Here is a 19192-nt window from a genome sequence, read left to right as displayed (position 1 = left end):
AATTGCCTTTTTCTTGGAATTCATTTGGAGTGCCTGGATTCATTTTCTATTTTTACTATTATATTTGGTCCATTTTGGTACTGGGACATATCCACTGAAGCACCCTGGATTCCTTGGCAAGGGGTGGAGTGCACTTCCATCAATTTTCTACATATAACTATTATATAGCACACAATTCCAGATTTTACTAGCTTTAGTGACGTTAAATCACTATTGTTTTAATAGAAGGCGAGTATTATGCTATGACTTTCTTTACTACTCACTATAGGAGTAATCATAAAAAAATATGAAAAAAAAGGTTTAAGTAGGAAAATATACATATTCTGAACATAAGTTGCAGGGAACAAATCTACCAATCACAGCTAAGCCAAGTAAATAAAACATTAATGTGTGGAATGTTACTCGTCCTTCTTGTTTGCGACATTAAATAACTTTTATATATAATAAAAAAGAAAAAAAAAACAATTGAAAAAACAACTCCTATATTACATGTAAGAAAATGGTGAAAAAATGTAAATGACGATCCCCATACTTTTGAATATTGTCCAATTGTACGGAAAAAGAAAAATTCAAGGTTAGAAAAAATACAGAAAACAACATAAAATCATAAACCATGCAGTGGGTAAAATTAATAATAAAGTGGAGGGATAATTTTTAATAACATTTTGACTTAGTGTCACTAAAGCAAGTAAAATCTGGAAATTCATTAAAGACAGGAGACTCATATTATGCTAGGTTCATTTTTTTTTTCCATTCGTTATTTTTGTTGTGCATTGCAGAAGTCACAGATTAACAAAGACATTGCAGAGTAAAGCATGAGTGATTATCAACAAGAGATATACTGCACAATATTTATAATTAAACTGAACTGCACATTTTTTTTTTTCAATTTGACAATTTTTATTTTTGTCGTAAAGTATGAATGGGGTACAGAAAATAAAAGGGGTGGCGTATTCTGGTTCGGTATTTTTATACATCGTCTTCGGTAACAACAACATCAATTTTATAGTTTTATCACACTGTTTCACTCGGTCGTCTGACCCTTTTGTGTCGTCGGTGTATTCGTCACCTTGTGTGTGATTGCGTTTATCCGTACCAGTATATGATCAGTCGGTCCTGTCTTGGTATATTTTCGTAGTGGAAGGGTTAGGGTGTGGTGTCTACCAACTATGTACAATGTGGGCAACTGTTCCGCTTTGCTTCTGGGTTTTGTCCGTGATTTTTACATCCTTTTGCTTTGTCACCTCAGGCCTTGTCATCGAGGCTATTCTTGGTTTTCTAGTATCTTTCGTGATGGAGTTTTTAAACATTTTTTTTGTTATTATGGCTAAGGGCTGTCTGTCCCTCTATCTATCTTCCTTCATACTGCTCTATATTCCCTGTATCCCTGTCAGCTCGTCCTCACCCCCCTCCCGTTTGGTAAAGTTTTCCCATATCTGCCTTGCTTCCACCATGTGTTTCTCCACTTGTGTCTGTTGATTTGTTGACGTTTCAAAGGCGATGTTTAGGGATATCTGTTTTACTAAGTTGCTCCTTTCTGGAACTTGTGTTTGTTTCCACCTTCTGGCTATTAAGAGGTTGGCCATATTAATATGTGAAATACCAGGCTTGACTGTGCCGTCTTATGTGTGCCTGTTGGAATGAATAGTAGTGCGCTCTCCGGATAAAACCCCCTTGAGTTGTAAATAGGAGAACATTGCTCTTTGTGGTAAGTTGTATCTCTGCTGTATCTCTGGGAATGGCAGTTGATTCCTACTGTGAGGTGATAGGGTGGTGTCTAGCTGTGGGTCTAGTATGTGATTGAAGTCCCCTCCTATTATAACAATTCCTTTTTGCACTTTAGATACTTTCATTAGTATCTTATGTAAGAAGTTCCTTTGGTTCATATTTGGGGAATAGACGTCCACAATGGTATAGAGCATATCATTAACCGAGCCTGTTATAATGAGATACCTCCCAGTCGGGTCTATGTTTAACGTGTGCAATGAGAACGCAACAGATCTATTTATGAGGACCGAGGTACCTCTAGATTTGGTTGGAGAGGTGGCATGAAACTGGTGTGGGAATTCCCTGGTTAAAATGGTTGGGTGATCGTTGTGCCTAAAGTGTGTTTCCTGTAAGCACAGAATATCAGCTTTAAGGGTATTAACCTCTTTCATAAGAAGATGTCTCTTTACTGGTGTATTAAGGCCTCTGACATTGAAGGTGCATATCTTCACGGTGGTTTCCGGGGATGGTGCTTAGTGTAGTTTGGAAATCTATCTATGACTTTGCAGGCTACCGCTCTCCCCAGCTTATTCAAGCAGAGTGGTATAACCTTTCGTTCCTCGGTCTTTGTCCCTGAGTGGCAAGCGGGGTGTGAGACTTGTCTTTCTCTTTTGGGTCATTCTGTCATGACTGGGGTGTATGGTGTCTGGTCGCCCACGGACCCAACCCCCACACAAGTTGTTAGGTTCAAAATACACAGTGAGTTAACAGTATATAGCATAACGTAAAACATAACAGTAAAATAAACAAAAGTATTTACATGAACATTCCTTAGTGCCCATGTTGCCATAGTCTTGGCTTGGCACTGCGTAGTCGTGCCACGGGGGAAGAGGCTTATGGTCTCTTGTCCACTAGTCGCTATGTCCCTCTTTGGCTGAGTCTATTATGTGCACACTAAGTGTAAGCCTTTTGTGCGTGTGGGTGGTATCATTATCGTTGCCTTGTGAGTGAATCTGTTCCCACCCGTTGCAATATTTTTTTTTTTTTTTTTTATATTGTTTAGTTGCATCTGAGTGACCGGCCTTCCGGGTGTATTATTTATTTATTTATTTTTATTTTTTTAATTATATTTATCTCTCCCGTTTGGGATTGGGTAAATGGTGCCCCGTTGGTGGCTTATCATACTTTCACCTGTGTAAGGGTCTTATCTTGAGGTAGGGCTAAGTGTCCACCGGTCTATGCTGCCCCTGGGTGCTCATTGTGACTCGCCTTAAACCTCCCCCTCTGTGTCCGCTTGGGAGCCTATCTCCGTGCGTGTGGTTTGTGTGTTGTTTATTACATTACCCATCCCTCTTGGAGGTCATTTTTCTTAGCCTTATGGCCATCACTCAGATTGTCCTCTCTCATTGTCTCTTTTTCGCTTTCTTCCAGTCTGAGGTAGCCTTGGCTCTGCTCCCCTCCTTCTCCGATGTCGTGGTGGGCGCCATATTCCATGTGCTCAGTATGCGTTTGCCTTCCTCAGGGGTTCCGATTGTGGTTGTCTTTCCCTCCCTCGATACTAGGAGCTTGGTGGGGTACCCCCATCTGTACGGTAGATGATTTTCTCGTAGCTTCGCTGTGATGTCTCTGAATTCTCGCCTCCTTTTCAGAGTATGTGAGGATAGGTCCACGTAGATTGTGATCCCTCTGTATGCCGCCGGCAGTTCCCTTCGTTTTCGGTTAGCTGAGAGTATCCCCTCTTTGGCGTGGAAATAATGCATTCTAATGAGGACATCTCTCGGAGTTTCAGGGCTAAAAATTTCGGTTTGGCGGTTCTGTGTATCCTGTCCAGCAGGAATAGGTCACTTGGCAAGTCAGGAGCCAGTTCTCTCAGTAGGCCTGTGACATGTGCGGTAAGTTCATCCGTCGTTACCATTTCCGCAATTCCCCTAATACGGAGGTTATTACGGCGGGCCCGGTCCTCCAAAACTGTGATTTTGAGGTCCTGGTCGTTTAATCTTGACACCAGGCCTACCACCGTGTCCGCTAGCGAGTTGTGGGCCTCCGCCATATCTGCTAGTTGATCCTCCGTCTGCGTTGTGCGGCGGCCTATGTCCTGCATTTCCTGTCGCAGGTCCTTTATGGAGCTTTCCATTTTGGCCAGAATTTTGTCTGCCATATCATTTAGGAGATGCTTTAAGGAGCTGTGGGTCAAGGTAGGATCAAGGTAGGATCACAGTCCCCTTGCTTAGCTACCTCCTCCTGCCCTCCGTCCGCGCCATCTTGGGCCTGATCGGGCTGGTGTGCGGTACGTCCCTGTCCCGCTCTGGAAGCGAAACATTTTTTTCCCCCTTTCTCCCCTGTCCTTTTACCTTTTGGCTGGGACATGGCGTTGTGGAGACAGGTATTTCGCTGTGGTTTAGGCTTTAATTGCTCTTTTTCATCCGTCGAGGCACGGAGCTCTCCCTACATGCGACTGCTCCGGTCCGCTTCCTGGACACGCCCCCTGAACTGCACATTTTTAAAGGTTAGATCTTAAGTAAGCTAGCAAGGCATACATGTCAAGATACTATCAAGGAGCATGACATAAAAAGTAATTCTGTCATGTATGAGAGAGGTTAAACATATATATAATTACTAGCAAGCTCAGACCTATCTTAGATGTACTATATATATGCAAAGTAAGGTATCCACTGAGATAAGGGATATAGCTATGGAAATTAATATACTGCCATTCCACTTACGAGCAAAATAATAGAAAAGAATGAGACAAATTAAGAAAAAACAAGGATTAAAGATGTGGGAATATCGAGTTGAGTCTGTTTTTTCACCATCAGGATCCCAAATGGGGTGAACCAGGCCAGAGTTATCCATTACATGTGATTGGCCAGGGTGAAGCTCGACAGAGAGAGTCTGTGTGTGGATCTGAGCAGCTGCATCTGAGTGGGTCTTCCCTCCAGCCCCGGGCCTGGTTGAGTGCCAGCAGCTGGGTACCACAGTTCTGGTGTCTCACAAGAGCCAAGACTTTCCCCCATGGGGGGGGGGGGAAAGAACTGGAGACCGGGGTGGTATTCGCCACTGTCAACGCACGGTCCTCAGCCAGTGTGGGTGATGCGGTAAGGCTATGCATCGGGCGGCTGTCGGCCCAGGCAGACGGACCAGTGGGTTGGTGCATTCTAGAATAGTTGGGTCACCCGGAGAGGGTCCACTTTCCTTTGGCAAAGGGCTCCATTGCTTGGAGATCCCCAGCTCCAACATGCAGGTCTTCCTACGGTCCTGGATTTTCAGCCAGAAACTCAAGCCACAATAGGGTAGTTTTTGTAGAGCTGTGATGAGGCTGCCCGGTTAGGCCCTTGCCTTGTGTTTCAGGCAGGATGTCAGGCATCATTTTGAGTAGTTTAAGCTGAGAGTCCACTCTGAGTTGAAAGTTGCAATATTTGCTTCATACAGGGCAGTGGGAACTCGGATATCCCCCACAAGTCCAAGGGGGTAGGGGGGTAGGAGCAGAGTAGGTCCACTTGACAGACTGGTCGGCGGGGGAATCGGCTGCCCTTCTACCGCCTAGCTGTCCGCAGGCCTCAATGTGTTCCCGTGGCCCCCTGGAACAGAAAACTGGGAAAAATATCTGATGATTTGTCACCGCTTCCCCATTATAACTAGCATATGGTTGCAACTGTAGCTTTAGTGTAGCCGGGATTTTGCACCGAAAATTGGTATACTGAGCGGGAGCTACTACAACACACTTCTGATCAGCTCAGAGCTCAGGCTCCGCCCTCCAAACTATGCTATTTTAAAGCTGAAATAATGATTAGTAGGTTTAAAATGTAATTCTTTGAAGTTGGATTCTGAAGACCAATTGGCTGCTTTAAGGATAACATACAAGTTTCCCCCAACTATAAAAGTTTTAGAGGTGTGTGACCTTTATGGGCAAAGCAACACAGTCCTCTAGGGTAACAGGCATAGAACAACAGTCTCTGGTGCAAAAATGGTGTGGTTTATTTATAGCGTGCACAAAATCCATACAGCAATCAGTTTGTTCAAAACTGCAGCACAACAGAAAGGAAAATCTACAAAAGAAATCCTAGCTCAAATTTGAGCACTAACTAAACATAAAGAAATGTCCCTTACTCACCAGGGTAATAAACTACACAAATCAAAAATAAGCATTGGTTTCACCAACCTTTAGCACATTGTTTAGATGCTGCTCTGCACAGACCTGCTCTCTCTCTGCAGGTCAGATTGTATCTGACTCTTTCTGCTCTGAGACCTGCTAATTAAAGCCTCAGCAGTTGCTAATTGGGCAGGTGAATGAGTATAGACTATGGAGGATTCTGGGTCCTAGATACCTTCCTTCTATTACCCTCCCATAGACTCTGTCACATATCCCCCCCACCAGCTTAGACCCATCGGTCGTAGCGACCTTTGACAACAAACAATGGACTCTGGATAAACCATCTGCATTCCCCTGGTCTTTACCAGCTCTATGCTCCATAGAGAAGTTATATGGCTGAAGACTAAGAAACCACCTAGTTACTCTGGCATTTGTTTCCTTGTTATGTCTCATCCACGTCAATGGCGCATGATCTGTGACAAGTTTGAACCTTCTCCCCAACAGATAAAACTTAAGTGTTTCCAGTGCCCATTTTATGGCTAAGCATTCTTTCTCAACCACTGAGTATCTCTGTTCATGGGGATTCAGCTTCTTGCTCAGGTACATAATGGGATGTTCTTCTCCCCTGTGTACCTGAGAAAGAACCGCTCCTAGGCCCACATCAGACGCATCTGTCTGTACCACAAATTCTTTTGTAAAGTCAGGGGCAACCAAAATTGGGTCTGCACACAAAACCTCCTTCAGGGTACTAAATGCCTTCTCTACCTCGGGAGTCCACTTGATCATAACTGGGCCTTTTGCATTAGTTAGTTCTGTCAACGGGTTTGCGATCGTAGCAAAGTTAGGTATGAATCTACGGTAGTAGCCCACTAAGCCCAGAAATGCCCGAACTTGTTTCTTTGTCACAGGACGTGGCCAATCCAAAATAGCATCTACCTTACTTTTCTGTGGTTTCAGGAGACCCCTCCCAATAGTGTAGCCCAAATACTTAGCCTCCTCCAAACCTATCGTACATTTGGATGGATTGGCAGTTAGACCTGCATCTCGTATAGACTTTATTACTGCCTGAACTCGGGGAAGGTGTGTTTCCCAATCTGTACTGTGTATAACCACATCGTCAAGGTAGGCAGCCGCGTATTCACTATGGGGCCTAAGGATTCTATCCATCATTCTTTGGAAGGTGGCAGGTGCACCATGCAACCCAAAAGATAAGACTCTATAGTGAAATAAACCATCTGGTGTGGAAAAAGCAGTTTTTTCTTTGGCCCGCTCTGTTAAGGGAACTTGCCAGTAACCTTTAGTCAGATCTAATGTAGTCAGATATCTGGACCGTCCTAATCTCTCTATTAGGTCATCAACCCTAGGCATGGGATAAGCGTCAAATTTTGATATCTCATTTAATTTTCTGAAATCATTACAGAATCTGATTTCTCCATTTGGTTTGGGTACCAACACTATAGGATTACTCCATTCACTTTGTGATAACCCCTAGCTCAAGCATCTTTCGGACCTCTGCTTTGATGGCTTCTTTTCTGGCCTCTGGGATTCGGTAGGGTTTTAAGTTAACCCTTTTTCCAGGTTCCGTAATTATGTCATGTTTAATAACATGAGTCTTTCCGGGTACTGGAGCAAACCCGATTTCTAAGAACAAACTCTCGGACCTCATTTCTCTGATGAGGTGCTAGAGTGTCAGCAATGTTAACCTCTGGTACTTTGTCTACTTTGGTCAGAGGAACTTTATCTGTCCTGGCCATCAAGGCCTCTCTGTCTGTCCAGGGTTTAAGTAAATTTATGTGGTATATTTGTTCGGGCTTTCTTCTACCAGGTTGTCTCACCTTATAATTAACCTCATTGACTCGTTCAATGATCTCGTATGGGCCATGCCAGTTTGCCAGGAATTTACTTTCTACTGTGGGGATTAGTACCATAACCCTGTCTCCAGGTTGAAAGACCCTAAGTCTAGCATTCCTGTCATAACTAGCTTTCTGGGCTTCCTGAGCTCTCTCCATATTTTCCCTGACAATTGGCATTATGGCCTCAATGCGATCCTGCATTTGTGCCACATGTTCAATAACACTCCTATGAGGCGTGTGTTCCTGTTCCCATGTTTCCTTCACAACATCAAGGAGACCTCTAGGATGTCTGCCATATAATAATTCAAAAGGTGAGAACCCTGTGGAAGCTTGGGGGACTTCTCTGATAGCAAACATTAGATATGGGAGCAAACGATCCCAATTCTTGCCATCTTTATCAATTACCTTACGGAGCATTGCTTTTAATGTCTTATTAAATCTTTCCACTAACCCATCAGTTTGTGGGTGATACACTGAAGTTTTCAATTGTCTAATCTTCAATAAGTTACATAGCTCTTTCATCACTCGTGACATGAAAGGAGTACCTTGGTCTGTAAGTACTTCTCTAGGTAGTCCAACCCGGCTGAACATAAACATTAACTCTCTGGAAATGGTTTTAGCTGAGGTATTTCTTAAAGGTATAGCTTCGGGATACCGGGTAGCATAATCTAGTACTACCAATATATGTTGGTGCCCCCTAGCGAATTTAAGTAAAGGACCAACCAGGTCCATAGCAATTCTTTCAAATGGGACTTCTATAATGGGAAGAGGAATGAGGGGATTACGGAAAGTTTGGAATGGAGCCTTTCTTTGGCATTCTGGGCATGACTTGCAAAATCGCTCTATAGCAGAGTAAATTCCTGGCCAGTAAAATCTTCTTAGTACTCTCTCCCTGGTTTTTTCAATCCCAAGATGCCCCCCCAATACATGGCTGTGAGCTAGTTTTAAGACTAGGTTTCTGTGGGATAGTAAAGTAAATTATTTTTTTCTGCAAAATAGGGAAGGGACAATTGGGTTTCCGGGTTAACAGGAGTACCTTCCACTACCTGAACATTGTTACGGGCAGCTACCAATGTTTGATCCTCCCATTGGGCAGCCCTAAAATTTCCTGAGCTCATACCTAGATGATGGAACTCCACCTCTTCCCTTAGATTGTCTACTTGGGAGGAATCACTTTCATTGTGTTCCCCTTCCTTACCCAAACATACGACAGTGGGTTCATTTTCACTATATTGCTCCAAATCAATCGTAGAAAAAGGGAAACCATTATCTAACCCCACTGTTTCTGCCTCTACCTCTGTACGTTTATCCTGTTTTATTACAGTATCTTCCCAAATTTTCCGAAAGAGGGGAAAACCACGCCCCAATACAGCATCATAAGGCAATGATGGTACCACCCCAACTCTATGTTTTATCACCCCTACCGCAGTAGCAAATTCCACCTCGGCCGTGGGATACGTGTGGGTGTCACCATGTATGCATATTATATCCAACACGTGAATTTTATCAACTTGCTCACTCTGAAGTAAAGATCTCTTTACCAATGAAACCTCACTCCGAGAATCTAAGAGTGCTTGCACACTCCTCCCCTCCATATTTACAGATTTGACATGATTAATACCACCAGTACTTGTTAAAGCAGACATTTGTGTGTATACCAACATTGCACCATGTTTCTCCCCACTCCCCAAATAACATCCCATAGGTTCATCAGTCTGTGGACAGTTACGTGCAATATGTCCAATCTCCTGACATCTATAACACTTTCTCTCTTTCTCAGTCTGGCCTTGTGGCTGGGTTGGGAACCTGGGTACCCAATTTTCCAGGTAGTCAGTCTGTCTATGGGTCTGTACAAAATCTTTTTTCCCATCGGTTTCTTTAAACCCACCCGACTTCTTTGAAGGTATCCTGTTACCTTGCAATTTGGCGTTGAGGTAAGGTTCTTTACTCTGAGTTTCCTTAGCAAACCGGTATCTCTCTGTCAAGTTCATCATTTCTTCAGGGTCCTTTGGATCCGCTTGACTGACCCATTTGCGTAGCGCTATCGGCAGACTCCTGAGGAAGCGATCCATAACCACCTTTTCAATGATTACTGCAGCAGAGTTGATTTCTGGCTGTAGCCACTTCTGGGCAAGTCTCAAGAGGTCATACATTTGTGACCTAGTAGGTTTCTCGGTATCATAAACCCAAGCATTATATCTTTGGGCTCGCACTGCAGGCGTAACTCCAAGCCGTGTTAGTATTTCCGCTTTCAATCGGTCATAGTCTTGTGCTTGGCTGAGAGGCAAATCATCATACCCTTTCTGTGATTCTCCACTGAGGCAAGGGGATAATAATCCTGCCCACTGACCTGGAGGCCATCCTTCTTGGGTAGCAATCCTTTCAAAGGTTGTCAGGTAAGCCTCCATGTCATCAACCTCACTCACTTTATGTAAAAAGTCAGTAACTCTAATCCGGCGCCCCCTATCCATAGTAGGGGTAGTTACACTTGACAGCATGGTTTGTTGCAAAGCACTTGTTAGTTTGTCTCTGTCTTCCCGCTGAGTTTCCATAATGCAGTCTATTTGTGTGGCCAATAAGCAGTTTGTCTCCTGTTGGACCGCAACAGCCTGTCGCTGTGTCTCCATGAGGCTACTGATCTGCGCCGCTGTTACACGGTTTGTGTCTTGCTGGGTAGTAGTGGCCTGTACCAAGGCTTTTACTAACTCTTCCATCTTGCTTGTTGTTTTTTTTATTTTTTTTCTTCTTCAGCCACTTGGTAAATACCACACACACCACACCTGCAAGCCTCTGTTTCAAACAACCAGTCTCAGTTTGCAGAGTCGCAGTACCTTAGGCCTCTATACCCACAGACCGTATAAATGTGCTTTAAATGCCCGCATCCTCCACCATCTTGTGACCTTTATGGGCAAAGCAACACAGTCCTCTAGGGTAACAGGCATAGAACAACAGTCTCTGGTGCAAAAATGGTGTGGTTATTTATAGCGTGCACAAAATCCATACAGCAATCAGTTTGTTCAAAACTGCAGCACAACAGAAAGGAAAATCTACAAAATAAATCCTAGCTCAAATTTGAGCACTAACTAAACATAAAGAAATGTCCCTTACTCACCAGGGTAATAAACTACACAAATCAAAAATAAGCATTGGTTTCACCAACCTTTAGCACATTGTTTAGATGCTGCTCTGCACAGACCTGCTCTCTCTCTGCAGGTCAGATTGTATCTGACTCTTTCTGCTCTGAGACCTGCTAATTAAAGCCTCAGCAGTTGCTAATTGGGCAGGTGAATGAGTATAGACTATGGAGGATTCTGGGTCCTAGATACCTTCCTTCTATTACCCTCCCATAGACTCTGTCACAGGTGACAGAAACATATAGAAACATGGAAACATAGAATGTGATGGCAGATAAGATCCATTTGGTCCAATTTTCAAAATACTTTCATTAGTCCCTGGCCTAATCTTAAGTCTAGGATCATAGGCGTGCGCAGCCTATTGCATTAGGGTGTGCACCCTAAAGCACAAACACACACGCCGCGTATACATGCACTGCAGTATATGTACTGCTGTGTGTGTGTGAGGGTGCTGTGTGTGTGTGTGTGTGTGTCTGTGCTGCCATGCCTCATCCCTGGTGGTCCTAGTGTGAGTGAACTCTAGCCTGCAGGCTAGAGTTCACTCTCACGAGATCTGAGCATAGCCGTGGCAACGCTCCGACCTCACGAGAGGAACCAAGCCGAACTGCTGGCTAGAGGAGTTGTAAGGGGTGGCATTGTGTGTATGCGTATCGGTGTTGTGCACATGTGTGTATTGGTGTGGTAATAATAGGGGGTGTAGTGTGTGTTTAGGGGAGTTGTGTGTGCATAGGGGTACAGTGGGTGCACAGGAGGTGTATATCGGCATAGTATGAATGCAGTGGTAGGGTGTTTATAGGGGTATAGTGTAGTGCTTTTGTATGTGTGTATGCAGGAGGTGTCATTCGTGTGTTTTTAGGGAGTATAGAGTGTGTGTAGTGATTGAGTGCAGTGTATATGGGGTATAGAGTGTGTGTGAGTGCAGAGGGTGTAGTGTGTGTGTATATAGGGGGTGTAGTGTGTGTAGGTGCAGGTGGTGTAGTGTGTATGTATAAGGGGTATAGTGTGTATGTATAGGGGGTATAGTGTGTAGGTGCAGGGGGTGTAGTGTGTATGTATAGGGGGTATAGTGTGTAGGTGCAGGGGGTATAGTGTGTATGTATAGGGGGTATAGTGTGTATGTACAGGGGGTATAGTGTGTAGGTGCAGGGGGTGTAGTGTGTATGTATAGGGGGTGTAGGTGCAGGGGGTGTAGGGTGTAGTGTGTAGGTGCAGGGGGTATAGTTACATACATAGTTACATAGCTGAAAAGAGGCTTGCGTCCATCAAGTTCAGCCTTCCTCACATTTGTTTTGTTGCTGTTGATCCAAAAGAAGGCAAAAAAAAACAGTTTGAAGCACAATTTTGCAACAAGCTAGGAAAAAAATTCCTTCTTGACCCCAGAATGGCAGTCAGATTTATCCTTGGATCAAGCAGTTATTACCCTACATTGAAAGATTATATCCTTGAATATTCTGTTTTTGCAAGTATGCATCTAGTAGCTGTTTGAACATCTGTATGGACATCCTGATTGTTCTAACAGTAAAAAAACCTTTCCTTTGCCTTAGACGAAATCTTCTTTATTCCAGTCTAAACGCATGGCGCCGTGTCCTATGTAAAGTCCGGTTTGTGAATAGATTTCCACACAATGGTTTGTATTGGCCCCGAATATATTTGTATAATGTTATCATATCCCCTCTCAGGCGACGTTTTTCTAAACTAAATAGGTTTAAATTTGTTAACCTTTCTTCATAGCTGATATGTTCCATTCTTTTTATTAATAGTGTGTATGTATAGGGGGTATAATGTGTAGGTGCAGGGGGTGTAGTGTGTATGTATAGGGGGTATAGTGTGTAGGTGCAGGGGGTGTAGTTTGTAGGTGCAGGGGGTGTAGTGTGTATGTATAGGTGGTATAGTGTGTATGTATAGGGGGTATAGTGTGTAGGTGCAGGGGGTGTAGTGTGTATGTATAGGGGGTTTAGTGTGTAGGTGCAGGGGGTGTAGTGTGTATGTATAGGGGGTATAGTGGATAGGTGCCGGGGGTGTAGTGTGTATGTATAGGGGGTGTAGTGTGTATGTATAGGGGGTGCAGGTGCATGGGGTGTAGTGTGTATGTATAGGGGTATAGTGTGTAGGTGCAGGGGTTGTAGTGTGTATGTATAGGGGGTGTAGGTGCAGGGGGTGTAGGTACAGGGGGTGTAGTGTGTATGTATAGGGGGTATAGTGTATAGGTGCAGGGTTATAGTGTGTATGTATAGGGGGTATAGTGTGTATGTATAGGGGGTATAGTGTGTATGTATAGGGGGTGTAGGTGCAGGGGGTGCAGTGTGTATGTATAGGGGGTATAGTGTGTGGGTGCAGGGGGTGTATATAAGGTGTATAGTGTGTGTAGTGTGTAGGTGCAGGGTGTATATAGGGTATAGTTTATGTATATGTAAGGGCTGGATATGGTTAAATAATAAATTTTGATTGTTTCATTATTTAAATTAAAATAAAATAACCCTACACATTTACTCCCCTTTCCCCTTGTTACCTTACTACTTTGCAGGGGGGAGAGGGAGCCCGCTGCAGATCATCCCTGGTGATCCAGTGGGCTAGTGTACCTCCGCAGGGTACAGACCATGCCTTCCTCTGGCGAGAGCTGGAGTTTCAGAGCGTTGCCGCGGGTTACCACGGCAACGCTCTGAAAATATCGGAGCCCATTTGCTCCGTAACCAAACGGAACAGAACTCTTCAGAGCCTCTCTCGGGGCTTATTTGGTAAGCTTGAGCCGGCAGGGGAGATTTTTTGATCTTCCCTGCCAGCCTTGATCCATGTGTGGCACAAGGGGATTAGGGTGTGCACAGGCACACCCGGCACACCCCGTGCACGCACCTATGTCTAGGATAGCCTTATGCCTTTCCCATGCATGCTTAAACTCCTTTACTGTGTTAACCTGTACCACTTCATGCTGATTGTGATGCCTGAGCACCAATTTTGATAATATCTATACCTGCAAAATGTAAAACAATTCATCTAGCGATGGTAGCAGAAGAAACAGGCAAAAATGGTTTGCAATTGGAAATTAACAACTGAGAACATGAACCTGACCTAAGAGAAATCGTTCTCTGTTCATAAATCTTTAAACATTGAACTACACACAGTTTAGGACGAGGAAGAGATTTATAAAAGGCTGATTTTAAGTTAGTTTTCTTTGGTTGATAATTTTAAAATTTACTTCTTCAGGACCAAACTCTCTATAAGAAATATCGAGTACTTTAAATCTGAAACCTTCTTAAAATAAATTAAACATAATAACATAGACAATTTAAATTTAAACTTTAGTGATAAAGATTCATTATCATCCCAAGATTGTAAGAGAGATAGAACTAAACTCACTTCTAATGTATGATATTTTGATCGAGGAGTACTTTTAACGTATACCTTTAATGAGTGCACATACAAGCGAATGTTTTCCAACAGGAGCTTGATCCACCAAAACGTGTTGAGCTGAAATAGCTGAACAATAAACATGGTTCTGTAGGCTTTTCCCAGTTCATAAGTATCAGATAGAAAATGTATAATTCTTGGAATAGAGGTATGTAAGGGATCCCTATTGAACCATGTTCTACAAACTTGAGTGATAGGCATCCATTCTGAAGGCCTAGGATGCTTAAGTTTGTCTTGATTAAAAAGTGGATTAGCATGAGAATCCATTGCTGCAAATCTAAATTTGAGTTTTTTTCTTTTTAAGGATTAGCAAAATTATCCTCTAAATTAATCTCGTTTAAAGATGCATAGTCTAGATTAAAATTATTATTATTATCATCAAAATCTTCCTCGCCTCTAGATGTGTCAAAAGAGATAGGCTTTGCCTCTGAGAAATGTTTCCTCTGCTTGTACTCCTGGAAAGAGGGTCTAATGTGTGAATTTTTTTGCATGCTTCTTAGAACTACTCACAAGAGGCAGTGGTTTCTTTAAAAAAAATCTTGGTCCAGAAAAGTTTTTTGTTTTTTAACTGAAACTTTAGAAATTCATTATTTTTTGAGGTTTCGCAATTGTTTTTTTTGCTGGCTACATAATTAGTAGAATATTTAGCAATTTCAATTAAGGAATCTTTGGCAGGAATTGAATCCTTAGACATCGATAAAACCTCTGAAAAAGTCAGGGTTTCCTGCATTTAGTCACAGCCTTAAAAACTGCCCGTTGGACTGATTTCTGAACAGATTTCTCTAATAATGTTTTTATTTGCTTCTCTGGCATATTGTCTATAATACTGACAAATTCTTCTTGAGAGGACTTAATCTTTGTCAGCCACGTTAAATAATTATTTAAACAGGGGAAAAAATATAAACTAATTACAATAAGAAAACAAACTGTACGGATACAATATGAAAAACTAATAATACATTAGAATAAAACCAACCTGAAATACAAATTCAGATGTGAAAATATATATATTTTTTTTTCAATATCTTATTTTTATTGTTATTGAGATTTTCACATATAAATGAATATCAAATGGGGGTACAGAAATAAAAGTGGGGGGCATCAGGACCACATTTAAAACTGGGGTTTTAACTCATACCCAATGCAAAGAGCCCTTTCAGAACTTGACTCCCCAAACAGAAGAGGCTAGACCTTAGGGATAGGATGGCTAGACCTTTACCTTTAGATACAGGAGTCTTATTGAAATAAATACTGAAAGAAATACAAACTAGGCACTAGTTATTCTTGCAGTAAGTTTTATCCATAAACACCCTTGTATTAAACAGGAGGTCTGGCCATCCTATCCCTAATATGTATTACCTTGCTTATTTATCATGTTCTTTTATAATTATATGTAACAGTTTGATGTGATAATGTTGGGTTTTCCGACAAGCACAGCTTTATATCTGTTTTGTAAGAGTTACTGTTCCAATCTGGCAGTCGTATGTATACCCTCAGAGGTACGGGGCCCCGATAGTAGCCATAGCTCCTGCTACCCTGTATACGGCACCTTTAGCCGGCATGGTATTACAACAGGGTTCTCTTGTGCTCTTAAACTGGAACAGGCTCACAGCCTGTCTGTTCATTCTACACTGACAGGGTGTCTCTAGATGCTATAGCTCTTCAAGGCAAGAAGCTGACTGCCCTACAGCTAGCTTCTGTACAAAGTGAGATCTTGTTAGTAACTGCACTTCCACTTCTAATCGCAATCTTTTTTTCCTAAGTGAGCTACATTTCCCTGTCTCCTTGAATCATTATGACTTCTATTAACACAGTATAAACCTGAACTGAAATGTGTATTATTTATTTATTTATAAAATATATTACCAGGAAAGATACATTGAGATTTCTCTCGTTTTCAAGTATGTCATGGGTCCACAAAACACTGCATTGATACATTAGGGTACAATAAAATACAAAAACAATATTAATACACAATATATACAAAATGTAACATAGAACAGCTAGGAAATATATAATCAACCATGACAGGTGCATTCTGTTTTGAGGTATGTAGAAAGGGATCTCTTAAAGGACTTTAGGCTTGGGGAAGATTTTAAAGTCGTTCCATAATTGCGGTGCTCTGTAGGAAAAGGAGAATCGGGTCAATTTCTTTTTGTATTGAGGTAGACTAAATAAAGTGCTAGTACTGGATCAAAGGTTATAGGAGGTGGGAACAGCTGGGGAGAGCATTCTGCTCAGGTAGGGTGGGAGCTTCCCAGAAAAGCTCTTAAACACAAGGCTGGAAAGATGAATGGTGTGTCTGGATTCCAGGGACAACCAGTTTAGTTCTTTTAGCATGTCACAATGGTGGGTCATGTAATTACATTGTAGCGAAAAATCGGCAGAACGAGTTATACAATGTATTGAGTTTATTAATGTGGGATTGTGGTGCAGATGCATATCCTACATCCCCATAATCAATGATTGGCATCAGCATTTGCTCTACAATTGTTTCCTTTACTGTAGGGCTTAGGCAGAATTTGTTTCTGCACTGGGCACCTAGTTTTAGATAAAGTTTAGATGCAAGTTTTTCTATGTGAAGGCCAAAAGATAGATTGGGGTCTAGCAATATACCCAAGTATTTGAAAGAGTGGATGTGTATATTCACAGATTATTATGGATCTTGCCCCCGTTAACAGTATCAGTGCCATAATAATGAGCGCCAGAGAGTTAAAAATGCAATATACTAAAACAAAACAACAAAATATAGACTGGCTGTATAATTAATATTGTAGAATAAATGTTACTCCTAGATGTGGACATTATAGCATTCTAGGAGTCATGCTCAACCGTCATGATAAATGTGTAACTAAAAGATTTAGCAACTATCCCATAACAAAGTCATCCGTCATTTAAATCGTAGAGTAACAGAACATTCTATAAAGGAAGTGCTATGATTTACTGTTCACAGATAAACCAACGAGGCCGGATAATCACAGAAAAAAAACACATTTATTCTCAATACCCTGACTTTGAGAATGTCCAGAATTTTACTTTAACGCTTATAAAGCATATGGCTTCTAGATATATGTCTTGTGTTCATCTGGAAAGTGGGGTGCATGGTGCAATACTTACGCATGATTCATAGGGCAATGAGGAATTAAGGAATTTAGTCTTCTTCATGTTCTTCTGACAGATGAATTTAACATCTGCATTTGTTATGCACATATTGGATGTAAAGAATGTTTCAGATGGGCTGCATATTAGCGACCATGTTAAATATTTGCAATGTCTTCATGGGATCCACGTGAACAAATGGCAGCAAAAGATTTCTTCAGAAAAAACTCCATTATTTCTTGTCAGTACAATTCATGAAATGAACTAAATATATATTCTTGGAGAGATCAGAACATTTAATGTATGTACCAGTGCTACACTAAGATTAAAGGAAAGCCTAATACTAACCATAACTGGAAACCATGAAAATGTTTTAATTTTTCTTTATTTTAATATTGGTAACCACAATCTAGGGGGTTTATGTTCAGTTGTGCTCAAACGTTTGCATACCCTGGTAGAAATTGTGAAATGTTGTCATTGATTTTGAAGATATGACTGATGATGCAAAAACATTTCTTTTATTGAATGACAGTGATCATATGAAACCATTTATTATCACATTTTCAGTTGTTTGGTCCCTTTTGAAATCATAATCATAACAGAAATCACCAAAATGGCCCTGATCAAAAGTTTACATAACCTTGAATGTTTGGCTTTGTTACAGACACGCGAGGTGACACACACAGGTTAAAATGACAAAAAAGGTTAATTTACCACACCTGTGGCTTTTTAAATTGCAGTTAGTGTCTTAGTATAAATAGCCAATGAGTTTGTTAGCTCTCACGCAAATGCACTGAGCAGGCTAGATACTGAGAAACGGGGAGCAGAAAAAAACCTCTGTGTAGTAGATAAGGGAGTGTGCCGGATTTTCATTTTTATTGTACTTATTGGCTCCCAGCAGGACCCTATGTATGCATGTTTAGGTGAGTGCAGCCAGTCCCTTGTTTGTGTGTATATATATATATATATATATATATATATATATATATATATATATATTAGGAGTCTAGTCAATTCCTTGGTTTAGCACCCCTCCCTGTCACAGGTGCCTCATCCCAGGGCCCTATTTAGCCTTGTACTGCAGAGAACTCGAGATGGAATTTTTTCCCCAATTAAGTAGCTAATTTAGCAGACATTAGGCTGTTAGTGTAGGACCTGCCAAAGATAGGGTACATTGACATTGTGGCAGGCTTATGCAATGTATGATCATATAATGTAACTAAACCCACATTATTTTTTGCCTAGATTAGGTGTTTTTTTCATTTTTTGAGCAGAAAAAAACTGTCACAAGACCTGTGTTAACAAGGTAATTGAACTTTATAAAGATGGAAAAGGATATAAAAAGATATTCAAAATGCTAGTCACTACAGTTCAATCACTTATTAAGAAGTGGAAAATTTGAGGATCTCTTGATACCAAGCCAAGGCCAGGTAGACCAAAAAAAAAATTTCGTCCAAAACTGCCAGAAGAATTTTTCAGGACACAAAGAAAAACCTACAGGTAACCTCAGGAGAAATACAGGCTGCTCTGGAAAAAGAAATGGTTGTTTAAAGGAGCACAATACAACAATACTTGAACAAAAATGAGCTGCATGCTCGAGTTGTCAGAAAGAAGCCTTTATTGCGCCAATGCTACAAAAAAGTCTAGTTACAATATGCCCAACATCACCTTGACATGCCTCGCAGATTCTGGCACACTGTAAGTGACAAGATCAAATAGAGCTTTATGGTCACAACCAAAAGCGCTATGCTTGGAGAGGGTCAACAAGGACTATAGTGAAAACAATTCCATCCCCACTGTGAAGCATGCTCATGGCAAGATGAATGCAACATGTTATCAGAAAATACTAGTAGACAATTTGCATTCTTCAGCACGAAGGCTGCACATGGGACGCTCTTGGACTT

This window comes from Pelobates fuscus, chromosome 3 (genome assembly GCF_036172605.1).
Source record: "Pelobates fuscus isolate aPelFus1 chromosome 3, aPelFus1.pri, whole genome shotgun sequence".
In the NCBI taxonomy this organism is placed as follows: Eukaryota; Metazoa; Chordata; class Amphibia; order Anura; family Pelobatidae; genus Pelobates; species Pelobates fuscus.
Note: the sequence above shows the minus strand (reverse complement) of the source record.